Below are 17,152 nucleotides of genomic sequence, written 5' to 3'. Positions count from 1 at the left end.
ATCAGAAGTTCAGTAGAGCTAGACAAAAACCAAAAAGATAATTAAGAAAGAAAGAAAAAGAGAGAGAAGACAAGAAAAGAAAGGAAAACGTACATTCACGTATTCCTAAAATAAAAATTATAAGAGGGAAAAAAAAGTTACTGGAAAACAATTATTTTTTCAAAAAAGGCAAAAATTAAAGATTAATAAAAGTTTTAGAAAAGGAAAAAAAAATTTTATATATATAAGGTACCAAAAAAAAAAAAAAAAAAAAAAAAAGAAAAGAAGAAAAAAAAGTTCTTTGATTTTTTTTTTTTTTGATTTTTTTGGGAGGGGTGGGAAGAATCCTGTATCTCCCTTTTGTCTGTACCCAGCCTCTTGTTGGAGTCTCTGGTCAGCTTGAGGTCCTGTGGCTTGATTGGTTTCTTGAGTCAGTTTGTTCAAACAGGCAGAAAAATGCTCTGCTTTACCCAAGATTTTGAGATCCCCCTCCCAGGTTAGTTTAATGGGAGGGTGATCTGCTTTGAGAATCACAAAAGAGGGGTGATGAGGCTAGGTTCTGGTAGAGTTGAGGCCTTTCAACGAACAGTAGCTTTTCCCTGGGGCTATTTTGTGAAAAATTCACAGAGCCCACCCTGGAGCCATTCTCAGGGTTTCTGTTTTTCAATTGATTGTGGAGGCTGCTAGAGGGAGGGGCAGCCTCTGGCTCTGGTTACCCAGTGAGGAAAGCCACTCCAATGGCTGGTGCCTGAGCTGGGTGACTTTTCCCTGGATGGAGCTGAGTCTGGCAGGTCACTTTGCCGTTAAGTTCTTGTGATCTGTTAAATGACTCGTTTTATTCCAAGGCCTGAGTTGGAGCTAGCAGCTCCTCCGAGCTTTGTCGGTATCCAAGATGGAGATCACCGGTGCTGGGGGGGGAGGGGTGGCCTTCCCTCCTCTGCTCCCGGAGAAGGAGTGAGGATGTCGGGCTTCTACTCACGCCGAGTCTTGGATCCTGGGTTGTCTCTGGTCTGCAAACTACAGGATGAAGATGTCCGCTCCTTGTCGGTTCTTGCTGGTGTTGAGCAGAATCCTCTCACCCGCTGTGTCTGGCTCCTTCGTCCCGGACTCTCTGTGTGAGCGCACAGGTATGGCCACGGCTGCGGTCGCCGCCGCGACACTGCCGCCGCCGCCGCGGCTGCTGGCAGGCGCTCAGATGTGTCTCCTTGTCTTGGCTTCCCCTCTTTTGTCTAACTCTCTGTCCTGTGATGGCTCACTTGGTGTGATTCTCTGGCTTAGGACTGTTCACTGGAACTCTAAACCTGCTTTCTATGCGAGAGCTTGTTCAGATTCCAGCTTCTCCTCCGCCATCTTCCCGGAACTCCCTGAAGGCTTCTTTATCTTGTCCTTGCCTAACTCATCTTCCTGATTCGTTTCAGCCCAGGTGGGGGTACCTTCCAAGAAGCCCCCAATTCTAGGTAAGTGGGCTTTCCCTGACCAACTGTGGGAGCTGAATCATGCATGTGAGGTTGTGTGTATGTATACACCCATTACCTCAAACAATATACATGGTGTCAGGGTGGTCAGGTCATGTGCTATAGTGGTCCAAGACAAGGAATACTAAGGCCTGCTGTTTTTCCCTGTCTCCATCCATGACTATGCCCTATGTAGCTCAGGGTTTGGGGTTAGGTCAAGATGAAGATGCTGCCACCCTCCCCAACCAGTGCTTTAACTGTTTGTTAGAGGTGAAGGTCGTGTGTGAAGGCTTCCATCTTCCTGATTCATTTTGGAATAGGGGAACGTGCCATTCCAGATAAAGTTGGCCCTTTGCCATTACCCTCTTTGAACCAAATTGTGGATGTGTGTTTATGGGTGTGTGTACACATCTGTGCAAATATGTCATGCCAGTCTGAATGGAAGTGTGCAATAGAGGTCCCAAGAGAATGCAGGCCGGGGCATGGATTCAATTTGCTTACCTTTCATGCTATGACTACACTTTTGAAGCCTGGGGTTCTGGACTTAGAGTTGGAGATGTTCCCACTCTCCACAACCAGTGTTTTATGTGCTACAATTAGGTCCTTCCCAAGGTCTCTTGATCTTTACCTCCCACACCTCCATCTTCTTGGGCCATCTCAGCCCAGGTGTAGGTACCGTTGCCAGATTCCCCATTTCAAAGTAAGTGGGTCCCCTCCTGGCTGCTCCCAGAGAAAACCAAAAGATGAATGAGGGCTTGTATACACATTCACAAGAGTGCACATATATTGAGCTCAATTAGCCTGGTTGTGTGCTATAGTGGACCCAAGAGAAGAAAGTCCAGGGCTTGGAGACTGGCCTGTTTCTATCCAGCTTTGGATTGCAGAACCTGGAGTTTTTGGCAGCTGTGGATGCTATTGCCTTCCATAAGCTTCTCCTGTTGAGAGGAGTTTGTTCCCAGTGGCCTGTTTTTCATCTCACATGCTGCCTTCATGCTGGTCACTCTCTGTAGGCCATCCATGTTCCAGTGCCACCCCAGATGCCCAGGTTTCAAGGTAAATTGGTATACTCTCTCCTCCATGAGAATCAAACATAGTGTAGGGTTTTGCATATGCATACACAAATTTGAAAGCTGTGTATATGTGATCAGATTGGCCTCTTCCTGTGCTATTGGGAGACCAAAGAAAGGAAGGCCAGGCATGAAGTCTTTCTTTTTTTTTTTTTTTTGTCGGCCGTGGGGCGTGAACTCTGGGCCTGGGCGCTGTCCCTCAGCTCTTCAGCTCAAGGTGAGCACTCTACCACTTGAGCTACAGCGCCACTTCCGGTTTTCTGGTGGTTTATTGGAGATAGGAGTCTCATGGTCTCTCCTGCCCAGGCTGGCTTTGAACCACGATCCTCAGATCTCAGCCTCCTGAGGAGCTAGGATTACAGGCGAGAGCCACCAGCGCCCGGCTTAGGCATGAAGTCGTTCATACCACCATTCCAGGCTATGTCCTGTAGACCAGGCTATGGGCCTGGAGATGGGGATGCAGCCAGCATCCCCAACCAGTAATTCATGTGTAATAGTGAGGGCCTGCTGGAAAGTCTCTTCATTTTCACCTTACTTACTTCTATCTTCTTGGTCCCAGTGCTAGACCTGTGGATGCTGTTGCCCGAAACGGTGCTTCATGTACCACAGTAGGACATGCCTGGCGGCCTTTTTGTCCTTACACCTTGGACCTTCATTTTTCTGGTCCACATTGATGCAGGTGTTGGTGCCTTCCTGGATGCTCCAGTTTCACAGATCCCCGCCACTCCTCTTTCCCCAAAGTGAGTGAATCACAGCTGAAAAGTCATGTTCCTGTGTGCCAAATGCTCATATATGGTGCCAGATTGAGCTGGATGTGTGCTATAGCAGGTGCAAAAGAAGAAAGGCCAGGGATGGAGTCTGCACCCCACCCCCAGCCATGGCCTGTGAAACTTATGGTTATGAGCCTGGAGCTGAGGATCCTGCTGTGCCTCCCCAAAAATGCTTCATCTGTAAGATGGAAGTCCTGCACGAGGACCTTTTCCTCTTCACCTAGTGGACTTCCATCTTCCTGTTCTGTGCCTACTCAGGTGTCAGTGCCATCCCAGATACCCCTGTTTCGAGGTAAGTGGATACGGTATGTGTTTATGTGCTCATAATCTTACTTGTATGTACTTTCCATTTTGTTCTTTTGATTGGTCTTCTCTTACCTGCACAATGTACTCTATGAGTTACCATGGTATCAACCAGTAAAATGTCACCAGTCATTTGCTTAATAATCTCAGATTCTCTTATCTTGTAGATTCTTACCATATGAAGTAAACTTTCTGATTTTTCTAGTCTTTCAATCATTACACTAAAAATTTTATCTCTTAATAAGTGATTCTTGCAAGTTATATTAGGGACACTTTATACTGTCTTCTCAGAGTAAAATAGATTTTTTACAGGAATGGATATACTTATCTAGATTCTGACCAGATTTGTCTAATAGAACACTTAAGGCATTCTCTGAAGGAAATATATGCTAGTCTATAATCACATTTTTACACCAGAGGCTTAACACAATCACATTTTTGTTTTTGTACAATAAAGAAATTTATTTTCTGCAGTGAAGCACCAGCCATGAACTATCCTTAGAGGCTGGGGAGAGGTACGGACTACATCAAACCTGGGCAATAAGGAGAGGGTCAATCAGCTCCAGGATGCTTGAAAGGACATAGAGCTGCAGCTAGGTGAGATGATCAGGCACTTCCAAAGCACTGTAGAGTTGACCTTCACTTACCTTCCTACTGGTGATACTCACATACTCTATACTTTTGTTTGTCCGGAAAAAGGAGTTCATAAAACCCAGCATTGGTAGTTTTCCAGTGGAAAATCAAGCCTTGCTTATCTTTATGTTATGCCAGTTACTTAGTAATAATGAAGAATGGAATATATTGAAGTACGGTTAAGATGTTCTTTCATTAACTGTGAAATTTTCTCCATGGAACACAAATCTAACATTCTACATATGTTCTTAGTCTTGGGGTCTAAGACATGCAAATATTTACAGTGATACTGAAGTTTTCTGCCACCATCAGAAAATGTATTTTCTTCACAATGATATCCTAGGGGGTATTTAAGCGATAAAGGCAAGGTCTGTAATAAATTCAGGCAGAGAACTATTTATCTTTACTTTCAATCTTGGTGTTACAATTTCTGAGTTCTTGGTTATTTTGTTACTCTTTAGTGCATTTCTTCCAGGAAAAATGCATTTTGCCATAAAACAGATTCTTATCATTAAGATGAGGAATGCATCCTGTTGATTCTCAGACTGTGTTTAGAAACAAAAGATAATGTTTGCATGTATTTAAATGTATTCTTTCTGAGTCCTGACTGCCATTTACCAGGTCTCACTTTCTGTAATCTATCCTGCCTCAGAATTATAAAAAGCTCTGACTTTTCATGGAATTGCATTCAGTGTATAGATTGCTTCCATTGGAATCAATACTGTCTTGTTATTTAGTATTACCATTAATGATTGTGGCATGGTTCTCCTTTTAGTCATATTTCAACTTTTTGTAATGTTTAATTTTTACATAGTGTTATGTATGATTTGTTAGATAGTGCTTGCAGTGCTTTTGTTGTTTTGATTTCGTTTGAACACTGGGGATTGAACTCAGATCCTGGTATATGGGAAGAAAGCAGTCTACCACTTAATCCACAACACAGCTATGGAACTTATTTTTAAAACTATTTAAAGTATTTAATTTTGTCCATCTTCTCTTTAATTATTTCTATCTTTTTTTTCATCTTGTGGGATTGAGTACATGTACGTGGGATCATGTACGTGTGTGTGCTGATACTAGCTCTTTTCCACCCAAGGCTGGCACTTTGCCACTTAACCCACACATTCAATCTGTGTTTTTGCTGGTTAATTTGTGATAAGGACTTATGATCTGGTAATCAGGAGGCTGAGATTTGAGGACTGAAGTTCCAAGCCAGCATGGGCAAAAAAGTCCATTAGGCTCTTATCTCCAATAAACTACTCAGTAAATGCTGACAGTGGCACTTTGTGTGTTAATTGGTAGAGAATTAGCATTAAGGGAAACAAGCCCAAGGACAGTACCAACACCCTGAACTTAAGTCCCGGGACCAGCAGACGAACAGAAAATCAAAATCTGATTCATCTGATCAGTCCGGCTTTAAACTATGGACCACAAATCTCAGACTCTTAAGTATCTAGGATTACAAGTGTTAACCAATTATAATTGCAACAATGAGATGTACAAGTCGTTATGTCGAAAACGAACTTTACAACTTTCATGGGGGGAGGAGGGGAGCTGGGAGGATAGGGTGGTAGGGCAGGGGGAGTATGGGAGGGGATGGGAAGGGGAAACAAAGGAGGTGGGTACAATGCTTGATAAGAAATGTACTCATTATCTTGCCCATGTAATTGTAACCCCTCTGTACAGTATTTTCACAATTAAAAAATAATAATAGTTGTCTTCTATTATTGTTGATAGATGCTTTAAAAGTGACATAATGTGGATGCTGGTGGCTCTGGCTCGAATTTTAGCACCTCAGGAATTTGAGATCTGAGAATGTAAGTTTGAAGCCAGTCCAAGGAAGGAAAGTCTGTGAGGCTTAGCTCCAATTAACAACCAAAAATTGTAAATAGAATGTGGCTCGAGTAATAGAGATAGAGTTAATGCCCAGACCTGAGATCTAGCCCTAGAATCAGCAGGAAAAATGTGCTTAGGCCGAGTGCTAGTGGCTCACACCTATAATTATACCTACTCAGGAGGCTGAGATCTGAGGATCACAGTTCAAAGCCAGCCTGGGCAGGAAAGTCAGTGAGAGTCTCATCTCCAATAAGTGACTCAGAAAATTGAACGTGGCACTGTGGCTCAAGTGGTAGAGCCTTAGCATTGAGTTGAAGAGCTGAGGGACAGTGTTCAGGCACAGAGTTCAAGCCCCATGATCAACAGCCAAAACAATTGCATAGAAAACAAATAAAGCCCAGGTATGACTAGTAATAGCTTAATTTTCCTGAGACCCTGGGTTTGATAGTCACCACCAAGAAAAACAAACCAACAAAAGATGTTTCCACAGCTAAAAGATTTTTTTTTTTGCTGATTAATCTGTACTAATTATAGACAATGTCTTATTCTTTAAACACTTTCATTTAAAATGTAAGCCAAAATATAACTCTGGTAGAAGAAATATTGATATGTGATGCCTATCAACAATGCACGGTTTGTTAAAATGAAGTGTCACTTTGAATATCATCTGATAAATATGTGCAAGATTATTAAATTTCAACTAAGAATTAACTTCACTGTTCTCTAAATCAGGATGTCAACTTATATCTTAAATCAGAGTGAGTTGTATAAACATAGGAGAGGTACCTGAGGCAATGAAATGGGGAGTAGAATGCAGTGTTCCTTTGAAGCTGGTTTGAAGCTGGCCACCCAGGTAGGTCATCAGGAGGCCAGGGCTGTTTCTTATTCCTAAGGTCTCTCTCCTTGGCTGGTTCGCCTCCCCCTGACTCCAATCAAAGGATTAAGATATAGCTGTGGGAACAGCAGCATCGTGAGTTGAAGACATTTTTAAAAATTTTTATTTATTTTTTATTGTGAAAATATTGTACAGAGGAGTTACAATTAGATGGGCAATATACTGAGTACATTTCTTATCAAGCATTGTAACCTCCTCCTTTGTTTCCCCTTCCTATCCTTCACAGCCTCCTCCTCTCCCCCGACCCAATCCTCCCCCCACCCAACCAAAGTTGTAAAGTTCATTTTCGACATGAAAACTTGTACTTCTCATTGTTGCAATGGGTCCACTTGTATCCTTATTTAAATGACTGGTTTTTCCCCTTCCCCTCCACAAATTATACAGACATCAAATACAGTGAAAGCAGGGGTTATACTGTGGGGGAGGGACATGCAAAGCAACAGCCTCTTCAGTAAATGGTTCTGGCAAAATTGGTTAACTACTTGTAGAAAACTAAAGCTAGATCCTTATCTATCACCCTGCACCAGAATCATCTCCAAATGGATCAAAGACCTCGGCGTCTACTCAGACACTATGAAAACATTACAGGATGGAATAGGAGAAACCCTAGGTCTCCTTGGCACAAGCCGAAATTTTCTTAATAGAGACCCGGAAACACAACAAATCAAAGAAAGGTTGAACAAATCAGATTGCATGAAGTTGCAGAGCTTCTGCATGGAAAAAGACATAGCTAGCAAGATCAATAGAAAACCCACGGATTGGGAGAATATCTTCACTAGCTATACAACAGACAAGAGTCTCATATCTAAAATATACTTGGAACTCAAAAAATTAAATCCCCCAACAACAAATCCTCAAAGAAACAACTGCCCAATAAATAAGTGGGCTAAAGACTTAAAGAGAAACTTCTCTGAAGAAGAAAGAAGGATGATCAATAGACACATGAAGAAATGCTCAACATCCCTAGCCATAAAAGAAATGCAAATCAAAACACCGTTAAGATACCACCTCACCCCAGTTAGAATGTAAAAAATCAAGAACTCTAACAACAACAGATGCTGGAGGGGATGTGGACAGAAGGGACCTTACTTCATAGTTGGTGGGAGTGTAAACTTGTTAAACTACTTTGGAAAGCAGTATGGAGGTTCCTGAAAAGACTCCACATAGAGCTCCCCTATGACCCAGCAATCCCACTTTTGGGCATTTACCCAAATGTTTACAAACAAGAACACACTAAAGCTCCCAGCACAACTATATTTATTGCAGCATTATTTACTATAGCTAAGATATGGAACCAACCAGATGCCCCTCAGTAGATGAATGGATCAAGAAAATGTGGTATATATACAAAATGGAATTCTATGCCTCCATCAGAAAGAATGACATTGCCCCATTTCTTAGGAAATGGAAAGACTTGGAAAACATTATATTAAGTGAAGTATGCCAAGCCCAAAGAAATATAGATCCCATGGTTTCCCTTATTTGCAATATCTAGTATATGTATGAGTCAAGAAGAAAAGGTCAGATAAGGTGATGTTAGAAAAATGAACCTTAAGATATGTATTCAAAAGTTGAAGACATTTTGAAAATCCTCTTCTTTGTGTGTAAATGCAGGAATTTGAAACGTCATTAGCTAACTAGACTCCGAATTTAAAAAAACTTCAAACTATGAAGGCGAAACTGAGCAGCACATCCTGCAGGAAGACATGATGGTAGCAAAGGAGTAGACAGAAAATTTGCACCAAGTATGGGAGGGCCTCTCCTGTGAGTCAGTAAATCACCTGCCCACAGTAGGCTGCAATGTCCCCAAATGTCAACGTTAGAAAGCAGCTTTAATTTTGTGAAACCTTGAGGCCCTTTATAGTAGGACCCCTGATTCTCCATTATATCTTTAGATTCTATAGATTCGAAGGCAGCAGTGTGCTTAACAGAAACAACTCCTGGTTTCCACAGCACTAGCCGCTTGGAGTTGGCACCCTGGTAAGGAACTTTTAGCAAATCACCTTAAGCTTGAAGAAGAATTTTGGGGATGAGGCTCAGCTATTGCTAGGGTAGATGATGACAAGTGTTATCTGTCTGTTGTGATAGGCCTTTGGTTTTGTTTGGCCAGCAGCTCATCCGAGCTTAACAGTAAGCATCTTACTGGTCTCTTCTAATTTTGGGGGTTCTTACATTGGTAATTACATTCACATGCACTTAGAGTCTTACTTGGAAGGGCTGTTTAAAAAAAGCTTTTAGGAATGATCAGAACAGGTACTTAAAGTCAGAGGGTAGGGGTACTCAGCTACTCACGGCTACCCAAAAATGAGTCCTGGTTATAGTATTAGAAAATTTATGTTAGTTATAAGATCAAAAAATTAAAGGATTCAAGTCGTCTTAAAGATTTAGTTTTAAGAGAATTCCAAGGACAATATATTTCATCTCATTGTTAAATGTCTTTTTAACGTCTTTAACAAGTTTTATGTAAGAGAAAGTATTTGGAATACATGCAAAGTTCTACAAAGTTAATGTACAGCAGACTGTACAGCAATTATGAGATTAATTAGGAATTCTGGGCCCTGAAAGTCCAGGGTTTTAAAAGTTAAATATATATGTGACTGAGGGATAGAAATAAAAAGCTTGATTTTCTAGGGATATATACACTTTCAAGCCTTTAAACACTTTTGGCTGGGTAGATGTTGTTAGATTTGGTACTCTTACTACACTCTAAAAGATTTGGGGAGGGGAGGTGAGAAAAAATTCTCTTTTGTGTCCCTATCTATGACGTGAATTTTAAAACTTTACCAAAGGGTCTTGTGTGGCCCCTGAAAGTTTTTTCAAGATTTTCAGAGCCTCAGAATTCCATTGTACCTTTATCAAGGCTGATTTGTATTATTTATTTTGAAATTTATTAGAGCAAAGGCGGAGAAAGATCCTGTGCTGAAATTTGCTTGCTGGAGTTGTTTGTAAGCAGTGGAACATTGCATATTTTGGAGTCACCCTCTATGAGCTGACTGGTTTGAGGTGACGTTTCCAGGATTTCCATGCAGTAGTTACTCTGTAACATCAGAAGTGTAGGATCAGTGAGTGGTGAACATTGGTTTAGTTTTATTTTGCTTTGTTTACATATTCCATCATGTATGTGGTATTAATCTATCTGTTACGTTGTAAATGTGTGATTTATGGCATTACCTGAATTATAGTTTTTAAATTGAAAAGTGAGACATAGGCCTTAATGATTTAAGGAGTTGATCAGTTTCCAAATGGACAAGGTTTGAGTCAGAATTAAAGTAGCAAGTTGTCAGCATTCAAAATGAATATTGAAATGACATAACACAGCAGAATTTTATGTAGTGTTTAATATATTCAGCGTTTCTCATTTCTAATGTTTGAGATAACCTGGTAGTAATAGATGTGCAATGGGTAAAAGTCAATCCTGTTGGTTAGCTCTAGTTGTTACTTCAGCAAAGCTATGAGAATGTCTGTTGATGCACAACACTCTAGTCATGTAAGATGAAGAAATAGAAATAAATCCTTGGGAATGATAACTAAAAGGAAAGACATTCATAGTTCAGGATACACCATTTTTTATTGGTTATCTAAAGCAGCCAAATGCATTTTTCTATACAGATGGTTTTCAAGAAATAGGAGATTGACGATAGACTTTAGTCATGTATCTTGTTCTATGAAGAAAATAAGGAGCTGTGTACATGGCTGATGTAGATGGAAAACAATTCTAGAGATGGCAGATTTTAGCATTGAAGAAGTGATTGATTAATTTCGGAAGGTGAGCCAGTAGAAGTCTAGGTGGTTATAGTTAGGACAACCTGTTCACTGCTGAGATCAGAATCTAATGTTACATGGGTGTTTTACTGTAAGAGTTGAGTAGACTTTTGAACTGTTTTTCATACACACCAAATATGGTGGTAGTTTTTACTTCTAACCAGATATCAACTGGTGTATGAAGTGTCCACATCATCAGTATGCCAACACACAGAGAAATCAGTCACTTATCACAATTGAAATGTTCCTAGCTTTTGGAGATTCCTAGGGCCTGGCTCTGGCTTTCTTGGTTCTTTGCTTCTCCATGCTCACTGCTATTGTTCTTGGGGTGCTTGCTCTCAGTTACATCTTACTCATATCTTTCATCCTCAGTTTTACATGTTGCACACAGGATCTATCACCTACGCTTGACTACTGACAGGTATTGTGTATGGAGTTCAAAAGGACCCATGTATTGGACTATATAGAATTAAATCTGATTTCATAAAGGCAACAATCCATTATATATTTAAACCATCTTCTGTCTTGCAGTCTCACTGATTCTCAGAATCAATTTTTAGTTAAAAATGATGAAGCTAGCCAGGCGCTGGTGTGTCACTCCTGTAATCCTAGCTACTCAGGAGGATGAAATCTGAGGATTGTGGTTAAAAGCCAGCCGGGTCAGGAAAGTCCATGAAACTCCAATCTTCAACTAACCATCAGAAAACCGGAAGTGGCCCTGTGGCTTAAGTACTAGAGTGCTGGCCTTGTGCTGAAGAGCTGAGGGACAGCACCCAGCCCCAGACTTCAAGCCCCACGAACCACAAAAAAAATATTATGAAGCTTCAGAATTAATACAGATGTGTGGGGCTCCCATAATATTTGTTAACCTGATTTATGTATTTAATCTCACATTTATGGTTTTTACTGCTTTGAATCTGAAAGATTATTTTTATCTCATTTGGATTCTTTCATTTCATTCATTAGGAACATGCCATTCTTAAATCAAATGACAAATATATATAGAATCTCAATAAGAGATCCCAAACAACTCTGTTGCTTATGCTTTTGAAAAGCTATAGGGAAGAAAATTTTCATATGAGGTTTTAATCGGATTAGTTAGTAAAATTTTAACAAAGCCCTTATAAATACTTAGAAACTTCAAGGAATCACAATAATTTTATTTTCCTGCTTGCTCTTTTTTTCTTGATATAACAATAAGGATATTGCTTGGTAAGCAGCAGCATAGAATTCAGCATTCTGCCATTTACTCATATAATAATTATTGTAATAGGGTATGTATTTTGTCCAGCCTGGCATGATATCAGATTAATTTATCCCACAAAATAACAAGTAAGTAATATTTTCCTGTTCCACAAATGAAAATTGCCTCACAAAATGCAAATGTCCATGTACAAATTTGAATGCTGTGATTTGTATTTTTAAATGTTTTTATTGTAAAATTTCTGTACAGAGGGGTTACAGATACATGGGTAAGGTAATCAGGACATTTCCTATCAAGCATTGTTACTTGCTCCTTTGTTTTTCCCCTAACATCCCTTCCCTCCCTACCTCCCCATCTCATCCTGTAGCCCTCCCCCGTACTCCTAGCTGAAGTTGTAAAGTTCATTTTCCACATAATGCCTCATATAGCTCAATGTCACAATGGGTCAACCTGTATCCTTATTTAAGCATTTTGTTATTTCCCTTCCCCTCCCCAAATCAGAAAAATGTATGTGCAAGATGCAAGGCACCAGAATCAAATACAGTGAAAACAGGTCTTATACCACGAGGGAAGAACATATCAAAGAAACAAAAAAAAAATCACATAGAACATGATAAAAACATTAAAAAGAGTAGCAAGAAAGAAAAACACTTGTGTCCTTATATTGGGGTTCTACAGGGGAATTCTTTCACCAATTTTGCCAGCAATAAATTTAATACTTCTTTGTCTCTCCAGCATTTTACTTTATTGTTGTAATTCATTTCTTTACAATTTTGCAGATGCTTATGACAACAGATTGTTTTACACCTACATCTTCATTGCATCAGAAATAAAATTAACCATAGGAAGAACAATATTTTCTTTCAGATTTTACTTCCTCTTTCATTCAAGTAGCAACTATGCCCCAAGCCTTGGTTTCCAACTTTCCCCGATCATCAGCTACTGTGTGTCTCAATAATTAAATAGATTCATATAACAGCATGTCTTTTTTGACAAACAGTATGTGTCTAATGCTCATAAATATGTCCTCATATTGTACTTCATTTGCACAAGGCCAAGTGCTCTACTACTTGAGCCAGCTTTTTGAGTAGCTTATTAGAAATAAGAGTCTTATGGAGGGCTGGGAAGGTGGCTCAGTGGTAGAGTGCTTGCCTTGCATGCATGAGGCCCTGGGTTCGATTCCTCAGCACCACATAAGCAAACAGAAAAAAGCCGGAAGTGGCGCTGTGGCTCAAGTGGTAGAGTGCTAGCCTTGAGCTGAAGAGCTGAGGGACAGTGCCCAGGCCCAGAGTTCAGGTCCCATGTCCAGACCCAAAAAAAAAAAAAAAAAAATAGTCTTATGGATTTTCCTGCGCAGGCTTGCTTCAAATCACGATCCTCACATCTCAGCTGCCTGAATAGCTAGAAATATAGGCTGGGGCCACTGGCACCTGGCTTCTTACCACTTGCTTGGGGCAGAGTTATGGGTGTTATATGAAAAAGTTATGTTAACTATGATTGTTGGTAAAGGGGCCATGAGTAAAACAAGGTGATGGGACTAGAAAATGAATGTGTATCATTATTCCAAAAGAGAAATCTGCAGTGCATACTTCTTTTTTTTTTTGGTCCAGTGTGGGGCTTGAACTCTGGGCTTGGGTGCTGTCCTTGTGCTCTTCAGCTGAAGGTGAGAGTTCTACTGCTTGAGCTACAGCACCACTTCCGGTTTGAGAGTGGTTTATTGGAGATAAGAGTTTCAGGGACTATCCTGCCCAGGCTGGCTTTGAACATGATCTTCACATCTCAGCCTCCTGAGTAGCTAGGATTACAGGCATGAGCCACCAGCACCTGGCTTACTTCTATATTTTTTCATCAATGCTATCATCATAAGTTGGTGACATAAATCAAGACTCTTTTCTCTGGACAGAAAATTGAATTCTTTGCTTATAAAAAGAAACATGAATATTTTGTAAGACACCTGCTATTTCTTAAAATAAGCACTGAAAATTATGGTTTTAGATGAGCCTAATTAATGGTGTCCAAAAATGCTTGTTAACAACCATGGAATTATTAAATAAAGGAACTAAAATAAATCTCCCCATCCAAAAATTAATATCAGCCAAATAATGAAAAACTATAAAGTATAACAAACATGTCCTATTCTTAGAAATTAACTGGGACCTTAATAAATCTCAGAAATAATAACTGAGGAAAAGCTATTGAGGATTTCCTCATGAATGGTATAATTTCTTTCTTTCTAATGGATGACTCCAGTTTCATTGTGTAAATATACCAAAGTTTCTTGATCCATTCATCCACTGAGGGACATCTGTGCTGATTCCATATCTTACCTATGGGAAGTAATGTTACAATGAACATGGTTCTGCTTGTGGTTTGACTGTGTCCTTTTTATGTTCTATTGGAAATGCAGGATCATAAGGTAACTCTATGGTTAGTTTTTTGAGAAATCACCATGACACTTTCCAGAGAGGTTGAACAGGCTTCTTTTGCCACCAAGAGTGTAGAGTTCCACTTTGGCCTCGTCCTCACCAGTATTTTTTATTGTTAATTTTCTTGATATTAACCATTCTACTTAGAGTGAGTTGGAATTTTGTAGTTTTGATTAGCATGTGCTTTGTAGCCAGAGATACTGAATGTTTTTCATGTGTCTATTGTTCATTTTCATTTCTTATCAGAAGCCTTCTGTTTTATTTCTTCTGAGAAGTCTGTCTTTAAGTGATTAGCCCATTTAATAATTGGGTTATATTAATTGTGAAGGTTTGTTTTTGAGGGTTTAATTTTTGAAACTCTAAGTGTTTTATGGATATTAGGCTCTTGTCTTGATGTATAGATGGAAAAAATCATTCTATGAACTTTTTTCAGCTTGTTGTAAGTGAATTAAGCCATACTCAGGAAAACAAAAATTTCATGTCCCTCACATGCAGTAGATAGTATGTGCCTATATGTAAACACATGAAAGAAATGCAAGTGGTTAAAAAGGGGCTAATGGCTGAGACCTCTAAAACTTTCCTTGGGGATGGTAGACTGGTTAACACAATACATAGTCTCAGTATACTAGCTACTTCTCTGAAAAAGATATTGTTGATGTTTTTGTGTACAAGGGCTTCATAAACAGCATCAGCCTCTAGGACAAGACCAGGTGATAGAGATAGCTAGGCTAAGTGCCAGAGTCAGTGATATAGGTAAATCCATCTCTGGCCTTTGGTCCAGAATGAATATTGGGGCTCGTATAGAGCTGCATGAGGAAACAAGGTGCTTTATATTACTGTTTTAAGTCTTTACAAAGACAAAGAACTACCTTGTTGCTTATAATATTCCATCTGAAAATTTCAATACAGAAATTTTTTCAACTTCCTCTTTTTGAGTTCAGGATCCTCTTACTCCTGGCCCAAGGGCAGTGTGGAAGTCTCCTCCCAGTGGAGACCTAAATTCTCCAAGACCGAATGTACTCTTTTTCACCTAGAGGATGTAAACCCACAGGCTTGGCTTTCCAGGTCTCTTGGACCTCCATTTGGGCCAAGGGAAGGAGAGCACAGCATTCCAGGTCTTAGACGGACTTACAAATTTCAGTTGAGCCAGTATTCAGGTACACTTTCCCTACACTTCAGGTAGGCATTGAGATATCTGTCAGTAGTCATCCTGCCACCTGACCAGGATACAGGTGATGGCAACTGAGGTAGATAGGAGTGAACCTGAGTCCAAAATGATTATAAATTCTCCTCATCTGCCACAATCACCTTGTGAGTTCTGGAGATCAGTGACTTCTGCTGTCCATTCAAAGACCAGTACAACACAAGCTAAGGCCCTTTGGCTGCTAGTCAGTGACATTATTGGAAACCCAATTGTTACTGAAGGTTGGGAGTTGCACTTAACTCTGGGAAGAGGGGGCTGGTAGCCTACTCTTTTCTGAATATTCCTTACCCTCCTTTCTCTGTCATGATGATGGTATGTTACAGAACTCAAAACAATACCTACCCACCCTCCTGTATCTTCTTTCTCCCATAGAGAAATCCCTATACCTCTGCCCTCCAGGACACATCCCAAATATCACCATGATGAAAAAAATGTACCATCTCTGCAGACCAAAACAAACTCTTGTGGTGTGAAGTTCAAACCAGAATATGGATTAATTTCATCATGCTGAGTCCATGAGAGCTTCACAAATACTGAACCTGTATAGGATTTCTAGAGTTCATGACCAACTCTCAATTGCCTGGAGCCCAGCAGAGCTTGTGTTTTCCTCATCACCTCAGTAAACAATGCTCAGTGCATGGAGTTACTCCAAGCTGTTACTCCAGAGGTGATTCATACTATGTGATATATGATGTCAACCAGTTCTCTTACAGATAGCATTGTGTGACTGGAGTCTCTCGCTCTGCTTTAAGCCATCCTTGGGCTGTATATATGTAGGTTAGGGATATTCCTTTCAGACAGAATTTGGTGTCCCTTCATAAATAATTCTTCATTGCATTGCAATGCTTGGTAAGAAATGCATGCATTATCCTGCCCATGTAATTGTAACCCCTCTGTACAATATGTTCTTAATGTTAATGTTAATAATAATAAAAAGAAAGAAGCCATAGATGGTTCTACCCTTAGCACATGTAGTATTAAGCCCTATCCATGGCTTTGAGGGTGCTGGGATGACTTCTTGATCTCTGGTAAACTTCATTTTACTCTTCTATTAAAAAAAGTCAGGACCATACTAAGACTGCAATATGATAATTCATATAAATGCTTTTATTTCTAAAGCTAGCACATGGGAAGTGCTCAGCTGCTGAACTAATGATAGCAATGCCCAAAGGCTAGAAATCAATTATAAAAATTTTTGTGACAAACATCTGCAATCAAGAGCTATTTTTTTACATTCATTCTGATTAGCTTTATTTTTTTTTTGTAAAACAAGGCAGTAATAGTATTTAACTCTTAAGGTCATTGTAAAAATCAGCTATGTTTTCCAAAGTATTTTACAAACTGAAAGCCTCTATAAATATTATTGTGGAGGCTATGAGTATATAACAATAGTGCCTGCTGGTAGTGGGGGTGGTTATATTGACACAATCTCCAAAGTAGTGTCACAAACTTCAGTAAGTTCATTTTCTTAACCATGCCTGAAGTTATATGTCAAAGGACTTAGAACAAGTGGCCAGATGCCATGCTAAGCAATGAAGATAGTCAGACGCTGACAACTTAAGGGCATAACACAGAGCTAACATAAACCATAGCTATCTTTGCTGCTTCTTTCATCTTAC

At 39.9% G+C, this 17,152-nt stretch overlaps 1 pseudogene; it reads left to right on the top strand.

The window, feature by feature from the left end:
• The first annotated feature begins 3,115 nt into the window (after positions 1-3,115).
• The window catches only part of LOC122122906, a 35,569-nt pseudogene continuing 21,532 nt past the window's right edge, over positions 3,116-17,152 (top strand).

This window comes from Dipodomys spectabilis, unplaced genomic scaffold (assembly GCF_019054845.1).
Source record: "Dipodomys spectabilis isolate Male_0828 unplaced genomic scaffold, ASM1905484v1 ptg000216l, whole genome shotgun sequence".
Lineage (NCBI taxonomy): Eukaryota > Metazoa > Chordata > Mammalia > Rodentia > Heteromyidae > Dipodomys > Dipodomys spectabilis.
Note: the sequence above shows the minus strand (reverse complement) of the source record. Positions and strands in the feature narration are given on the sequence as shown.